Source organism: Thermobia domestica, chromosome 17 (genome assembly GCF_964235325.1).
Source record: "Thermobia domestica chromosome 17, izTheDome1.hap1.1, whole genome shotgun sequence".
In the NCBI taxonomy this organism is placed as follows: domain Eukaryota; kingdom Metazoa; phylum Arthropoda; class Insecta; order Zygentoma; family Lepismatidae; genus Thermobia; species Thermobia domestica.
Window position 1 is genome coordinate 180227782 of NC_137470.1, and position 8059 is coordinate 180235840.

At 35.1% G+C, this 8059-nt stretch overlaps 1 protein-coding gene across 1 annotated transcript in view; it reads right to left on the reverse strand.

Annotated features, from left to right (window-relative positions):
- The window catches only part of LOC145674256 (uncharacterized), a 113295-nt gene extending 105702 nt beyond the window's left edge, over positions 1 to 7593 (reverse strand). The window contains exon 1 of the mRNA XM_081744091.1: positions 7455 to 7593. The gene's annotated coding sequence lies outside the window, so the exon portion shown is untranslated. The remainder of the gene's footprint in view (positions 1 to 7454) is intronic.
- Positions 7594 to 8059: the final 466 nt, after the last annotated feature.

The following is an 8059-nucleotide window of genomic DNA, read 5'->3' on the forward strand; positions in this document are numbered from 1 at the left end:
TATCAATAAGGAATGGACCAGGTAGTTTATCGTTTATCAAACTATAACACTTTGAAATTGCCAACCCCCCTAAATTTAGAAGATACCACCCACATTATAATTATTTATATGTTTCCCATCCCTGAGATGAGGGTAAAGGATAGAATAAAATATTGAAATTAAAATAATAAAGAGGGGAACGTTAAGAAAATTGCCTACGCCGGGCATTACAAAAGTATAATATTTCTAAAAAAAAAAAAAAAAAAAAAAAAAAAAAAAAAAAAAAACGGGGAAACACAACTCATGCCTTAGTAAGCCAGTTGGCATATTTTTCCATCTTTCAAGAAAAGGCTTCGGCCGTCCGTAAGTCCCATAGTAGGTCACGGACGCCTACTAATGCCGACATAAACTGGATTCATATTAAAGCATTTTTCCGCAACTTTTTTTAAAAATTACATTTGCTATTTTATTAGTAATTCTAACAACATTTCAATGTTTTTCTTTTAATTTTTGTTAACGTACAGACAGATCAATTTTGATTACATTGCTTAAATTTACGTAGACTATTGTTTCAAAGTAATATTTTGAAAATATAAAACGACCAATAGAAAATAATTTTTTTAAAATTGCCAAAATCATTGCAATCGTCAATTTCATAAAATACTAGCAATCCGAATCAACAATTTTTTATTTTTATCCCACACCTACTTTAGATCTTTTCTACACAAACACAATTTCAAAAGGCTTCATTTGCCAATAAAGAACCAATATGAATTTGTAAGCTACCATGTGGTTTTCACCAGTTCTCTTTGCTTTAGGAAGCAGTAGCTTATCACAAAAATTTGGTTTCTCTATATTTGTAGTAACTGCATTGCACAGGAAATTGACTAACTTCTTATTGTTAGAATTGTGATTTCTTCTCTTTCGTGATATTTCTTTATGCATACAAATTGTACTGCATTTAGATTGAACACTAGATTGTTTTTTCTTCGTTTCACTAGGTTTTTCGGTTTACCTGTGTGCTTGACCTTCGTTATGGCATCACAATCAGCTGATGACACACCACTAATAGTAATTAGTGGCAGACGTTTAATTTTGCTACTAAGTTTGTTTTCAAATCTCTTAGGCGTATGCGATATGCTCACCCTCGTACCACAATCTTTCTGAAAAGGTCTTTGATTGTTGTTAACAATATATGATGCGTGGGCAGCACGTAGCGCATTTGCTAAATTGTAAATTTTCAAGTTGCTACTGTGATTTCATTTAAGACTTTGATTGCTCTTCTTCAAAAGCACATGCAGATCATTGGTTATTGGTGTGCAACAAAACAGTTTTGCATTTACACTTTCTTGACGGTGCATTACATTGACTACAACAATTATTTTTCAAAGAAAATTTACGAACAAACTGAGAATTTACGGAAACAGTACAACATGCATTTGACTCTTTTTAATATTTGCCTGATTTTACGCGTTCTTTTTATATTGCCGGTGCTTTCTACTACAACGATCTTGCAAATCATATTTCTTTACAATATGACCTGTAACAACATTCTGTAAGCTACTGAAATTTTGTTGACAGATTTTTAGTTTCTTTTCCCACGTTACTGTGTTATTGTTTCTATCATGAGGACTATTTGCCTTAAAGCCGTTTCCACGATCTTCTAAATTTATAATTTGTGTGCAAATGATTACGCAGAAAATAACACATACCCTTTTTTTCTTGTATTTCTTTTACTTTCAACTCACAGCTTAAAGAACTACACTGCCCATGACATATTTCAACAAGCGTTACATCCACAAAAACAAACAAGTTCCGTGAAAGGGGACACATGCTAATTTATTGACTAACAAGGTGCCGCGGAAACAATTCTGCTTTAACAAACATAACACATTACAACTGTGTTTAAATGGCTTATACCTGCCTTGTTTCTCAACTCAATATATTACTACTTTAGTAAACCTCTTCGTAGTGTAACAAGCATTATGCTCCAAATATCTCTAGATTCTACACAAAACAAACAAGCGGTTGCGGGAACAAGTGGTAGTTGATTGACACCTGTTTCAACAGTAGGCGTGACTAAGCCCGTGGCTGACATGTGAGCGCAACGCTTGAGAAACACTTTTTCAACAGGTGGGTTGCGTTTGTTTCATTTTTCTCTTTCTGTGTTGCTTCTAACCACAAAAGTATTATTTAAAGGAGATACAACAAATTCCTTGGCCTTGTCTAACTCAGCATAACATGACAAACAACAGGAATTATTTATTTTTCTACATTTAATTTAGAGTCAGATATTTCTTCAACCTGTTCAACTTCATTGCCAAGAAATTCAATGCTAGCCTGACTTCGATAATAGCTCGTGGCTGAGGACTAACACATGCTGAAATCGTACAACGCCCACTACATTCATTTTCAACTGTTTTTACATATATCTTTTGGGCTACAGGGACAATATCCCAGAGAATGCCTGTAAATTCAGCTTTAACCCACTCTAAGATACTTCTATCAAATTCTAATTCTAACAGTATTATTTTATTTTTACAACCTTAATCACTTTGAGTACTTTTAACATTACTGGTTTCTGCAGAAGCGTGCGTAAATGTTACAATCTCAGGGAAATCTGCAAACCTAACCAATTTCGGTGGTACGATTTGACAATTTGCCTTATGGGCATCGCTAGAACTCTTTATTATTACGAAAACTGTGATACTTTACATGCTGTTTGTATATGATTTCAGCTGATCTTTCGCAATTCGTACAAGATCTGAATTTTCTTAACGAATTTTTAACCTATGTTGAATATCAGGCAATGTAACAAATTCTCTTTTCATAACATACACATCTTCGATTTCCTGATAAAGATCAGATTTACGTAATTCACGCAATTTTGCACCAATTTTATCCTCAATTTCGGTTCTATATTCTATGTTGCTTTCCAAAATGGATTTTGCAATTTCTTGCTTAGCTTTTTTCGAATTTTACACGATTCCTGTTCTATTTTCAAAGCATTCTCGATTTCAGACGACGTATATCCTTCTTTTTGATATCTAAATTGACTTTCTACTATTAAATACTTCCTTTCCAAATGTTTGTCATTTCATGCAAAACAGGTATTATTTCTCTATTTACTGACATGATTATTACTTTACGTAACCCAAAACAACAAAATTAAACAACACTAAAAAGGTACTACAATTTTTCTTACCAAAGATACAACTAGCGTCGGCTTTACGCAATTCTACCAAATGTCCCTGTTATGGCGCCATATATAACTGTGCGGGGTTAGGCTCCTTGACCGTTGTTTGACCCTATTTAGGTTTAACGTTGGTTCGGAGCTTCTAACGAAACTGACCATATAACCACTAGACAATACGGTTCGGAACTCAGAGTTCGGGTCAGAACATTTTGGGAAATTGGCCTTAAGACTGACTCTAAATGTATCTCCAATGCCGATACATTTTAATAATATAAATATTATTACGTTGTATAGGCATTAGTCTAATTATATTGAAAAGAAAATGTAAATTAATTCTCTTAAATCTTAAAACATAGATTTAAACCATTGTAATTAATATAGTATTTTGTTGTGAAAGGATACCTACGATTTTATATTTACCTTCTAATTAATATCACAGAAACTGCACCGACACAAGTAAAATTACACTTTGGCACTTTGATTTAAGCAATTACATATGATAATGCAATTTTACACTTGATCCAATAATCTTCATTACAATCACGGAAGACGCTGGTGTCGCCAGTTACCGATTGAACTTCACTACATTATTTGCTTCCGTTATTTTGCACTTTCACTAGTCACACACACTGATATCGATGAAAGAGGATCATTGGGTGGCTCCCCTGGATGTGCACTTTAAGTAGCGGAATTGTACATTTGCTACTGAGCTGCAAAGCTAAGAACACGTGTGCAGAAAGCTATTGTGGCAGCAGTGAATCTGTGTAAATTACAACGCGGTAGAGCTCTCCACTGCATAAAGGGAAAATAATTTTGAAAGGTAAGTGGTTGACTTTTTTTCATTGTTGATAAAACAGTTTATTCCTTTAAGAAATCGTATTGTAGCAATATGTATACTACTGATACACATAACGATATATTTACAGAAAAAAAACATGTTAAAACAGAAACCGACAAATACGTCAAGAGTAACAAGTGAAAATGAATAAAACGTAAATATGGCGCCAAGAGTACAATAGCATACCTTCCCTCCGGGCAAAATGGTATACTATGCCATTTTCCCCGGCTACTTTGAAAGATTCCCAAAGCCTTATATATCGTATTTATATTTCAGAATAAACAATGTAATCGTTAAGTATACTTTTATCTATTGATATAACAAGGTGATTTACGATCTTCTAGCTACGTACAAGTTTCAAGTCTAAATTAGACAAGAATTGAACTTGTAATCTACATTGTCAGTGAAAATGCATGCTAACATATCAATTATTTAATTGCGAAGATTTAATTTGTAATGGCGTAAACACATATATTTAAAAATTGTGTTAATACTATAGCCTCTGATACACTGTAGATAAATTATAAGGTATTATACATAGTGGACAGAGTCCTTCTTCAGAAACATTTATCTCCCTACCTCCTAAATGCGTTACTATAGACCAGATCTCTCCAAGTGTTTCTCACCAGACAAGACAGAGAGAATAAGGGGAACAGAACAATTCACTCTGCTTACCGCAAGCCCCTAAGAAAAAAAATTGAATCTTCGGAGAACATCTATAAAGAAAATTAAGAAAACATTAACTGTTGATGTGGAAGATGAATGTGAAGAACTAATGTTAAGAAATGATGATGACGATTCTCCTTGTCTATATTGTAGTGAACTATATTCATTGTCTCATCCAAAAGAAGACTGCCTTCAGTGCATGACCTGTCGGGAGCGGGCTCACGCAGACTGTGCTGGACTGTCACAAAAGGGAAAAGTTTACGTTCATGAACTGTGTAATGTTGTGTAAAGTTGATTTAACTCGTTTAAAATATTTTATCGAACTAACCATTGTTTTAAATAATTTTTCCTATTCTCATAAGTAGTTATACCGACACTTGACTGCACTTTGTGATGAACTTTCCATGTTTCTGAGATCCCGCCTGATCCGAAGGACTCGATTTTCCAGTGTCGCACGAAATGCCGTGTCACGCATATCGACCAGCTATGGAAAATTGAAAACCCCGAAAACTCGTTCTTTTTTATGACGGTCGTTCTCTTTTACGACCCATTTTTTTGGAAATGTATTCGTTTCCTTCCACGACCACTTTTTCAAACCCTATTTAAAAATAGCAGAAATTACCGAAGACAATGAACATACTTTACACAAGAAAGAATACTACAATAGCAGAGACTAATGGAGTGCACTTGCTCTCTTCTACGACCACCTTTCGCAACACCCCTATGTAACATAAATGAATATAGCTTATTTTTCAACCCCTGTGTAACATAGGAGAAATTACACAAGAAAGGCTACAAGCATTTTCAACATAGAAGAGCTGATAAAAGACTATGGCCTATTTTTCAGCCCCTATTTAATACAGCAGAGAATACATAAGACTACGAACCAATAGTAGGAATGTATTCGTTCCCTTTTATCAACCCCTATGTAACATAGTAGAATTTAAATGTAAACAACTTGTAAACGGAGCCACATATTGAGGTGCTGTTTCCTCATTTTGTAATAGGTCATCCAGTACTACATGCCCTAAAGTTACTGACCATCGAGCTCAAAGGCCAAATATTTAAACCCGGATAACTTGTAACGGAGCAACAAATTGAGGTGCCGTTCTCACATTTAACAATAGGTCATCATGTACTACAAGTTTCCAAAAGTACTGACCATCGAGGTGAAAGGTCAAATATTTAAACCCGAATAACTCGTAGGCGGAGCCACATATTGTGGTGGTGTTTTACATTTAGTACTAGGTCATCTAGTACTATATGTCTCAAAAGTACTAACATGGAGGTCAAAGGTCAAATATTTAAACCCGAATAATTCGACGATTCCTACGTCATTCTACTTAGTTTGCCCTAACTCTGTAGAGATACCGTCCTTGACCGCAAGGTCTCGGGTTACCGAGTTTCTATCTCACAATAGGGAAAATTATACTAAAGTATTTCTGTAAATACGGTTGCTATTAGAGGATTTCTATAAAATAAAGCGGAAGTGGGATTCGATTCCAAACTCTGATTTTAATAACCTAACTCTTCCAATACCAGCAGTAGCGAACTACTCAGTATAAAATGAAATGAAATCTGCCAGTTTTAGATCCAACAGTTATGACATGTAAAATAGAGAAGACTGATGACGACAATGAGTGAAAGTATTGAATGAAGGAAGTGGGAGAAAACGGAACGACCCGGAGGAAACTCGCGCACATAGAGGAGCTCAAATCATCATCATATTCTGTACGTGGTACACTTTTGTACATTCCTACCAGATAGTTCTTTAGTAATGGCAGCTGTAAGTACAACGTCTCTGTTCATAAATTCTGCAGGTAACTAGCACATACAAATATATGATGGAACAAAAAGAAACACAATAATTTTAGGAATGATCCAAAAATGCATCAAAATGAAATGAAATCTTTGAGTTTTACGTCCCACGGTTATGCCGGTTAGGCTAAAGGAGACGGTGATTATGAGAAATGAATGAAATGGTGGAATGAATAAAGTGGGAGGAAACGGGAGAACCCCGAGAAAACCCACGCACACGGTGTTTGTCCACCACAAAGTTCACTTGGCGGGAGCAGGGTTTGAACCCAGGACCCCATGGACCAGAGGTGAACGCTCTACCACTGAGCCACCGCGGCCCCAAAAATGCATCAAAAGATTGCAATCTTACCCAATAATTATTTTCTCGACCAGAGGCCACTAAATTTTTGAACGGACCCAAAATCGAGCTTTCGTATTGTTTTTTGTAGAATAAACACATCGTACTGAGTTAAAGTGATAGTTTTGCTTTGGCTACACTATATGTAGTTCTCCAGATAAAAGGCGTACAGAATATTTTAGATTGAATGAAAGATTTGATTTTTTGGATCAGGGGCCACAAAATTTTTGAACGGCTCCTAAAAATAAAGTTTTCTTACTTTTTTTCAGAATAAGCATATAGTACTGAGTGAAGTGATAGTTTGAGTTTGGCTACACTATGTGTAGTTCCCCAGATATAAGGTCTACAAGAAAATTTTTGCTCGAAATATATTGAATATTTTGAGTTTAAAAAAAAAAGTACACTAAGAAAACTAACAAGTGTTTATCCACAACACAGAATGATCAGGACTCGAGTTTAAGAACCAGTTTGAGATACGAATGATCTATATCACTGAGCATTATTACTCCTGCTCTTTGACTTGGGTTGAAACAAATAAGTTGGTCAGATATTTGATTTATGATTTAAACAAAATAAACTACTGCTAATAATTAAATAGAAATTCATAGCAAGAAAATCACCTATGGAGTCCATCTCCGTAACTGACATGCTTTATCCTATGTCGTAATATTTCTGTTTCATCATGTCGTTCCTGAATTTCTCGCAGCCGTGATTAAGGAAAGGACAACTTTCATTGACTTACACCACTCTCAGCCTGCAATGCTTCCCCTTTTGCTTCTGAAGCCACTTCCGCCAGGTGAAGTTACTAAAGGCGAGCTTGCATTTCCTTCTTCTTCGGCTCAAGTCTTTCACGAACTTCATCATGTTGCTCTTCGGTATTCTACAACAAAAGCAGAATAGCTAGAAACAAAACAGCCATGGAATAAACACACGCTTACAAATTACCCCTATTTTTACATAAAATTTTTGATTCCTAAATATCTTACCAAAGTATCGGGTCTATTCTGCAACAACGATTTAAAACACACACACACACAAAAAAAAAAAAAACTTTAAAAAAAGACATCATTCAAATGTACCGTCCCCAACAAAAGAATATATTCATCCAACGTATTTTACTTTGATAACATCATTGGAGCAAATAGACCAATTTGAGTACAATATTCTGTAACGTTTAAAGAACTGCATTCTCTAACGTCGAACTACTAAATCTGGTTCTTTCCTG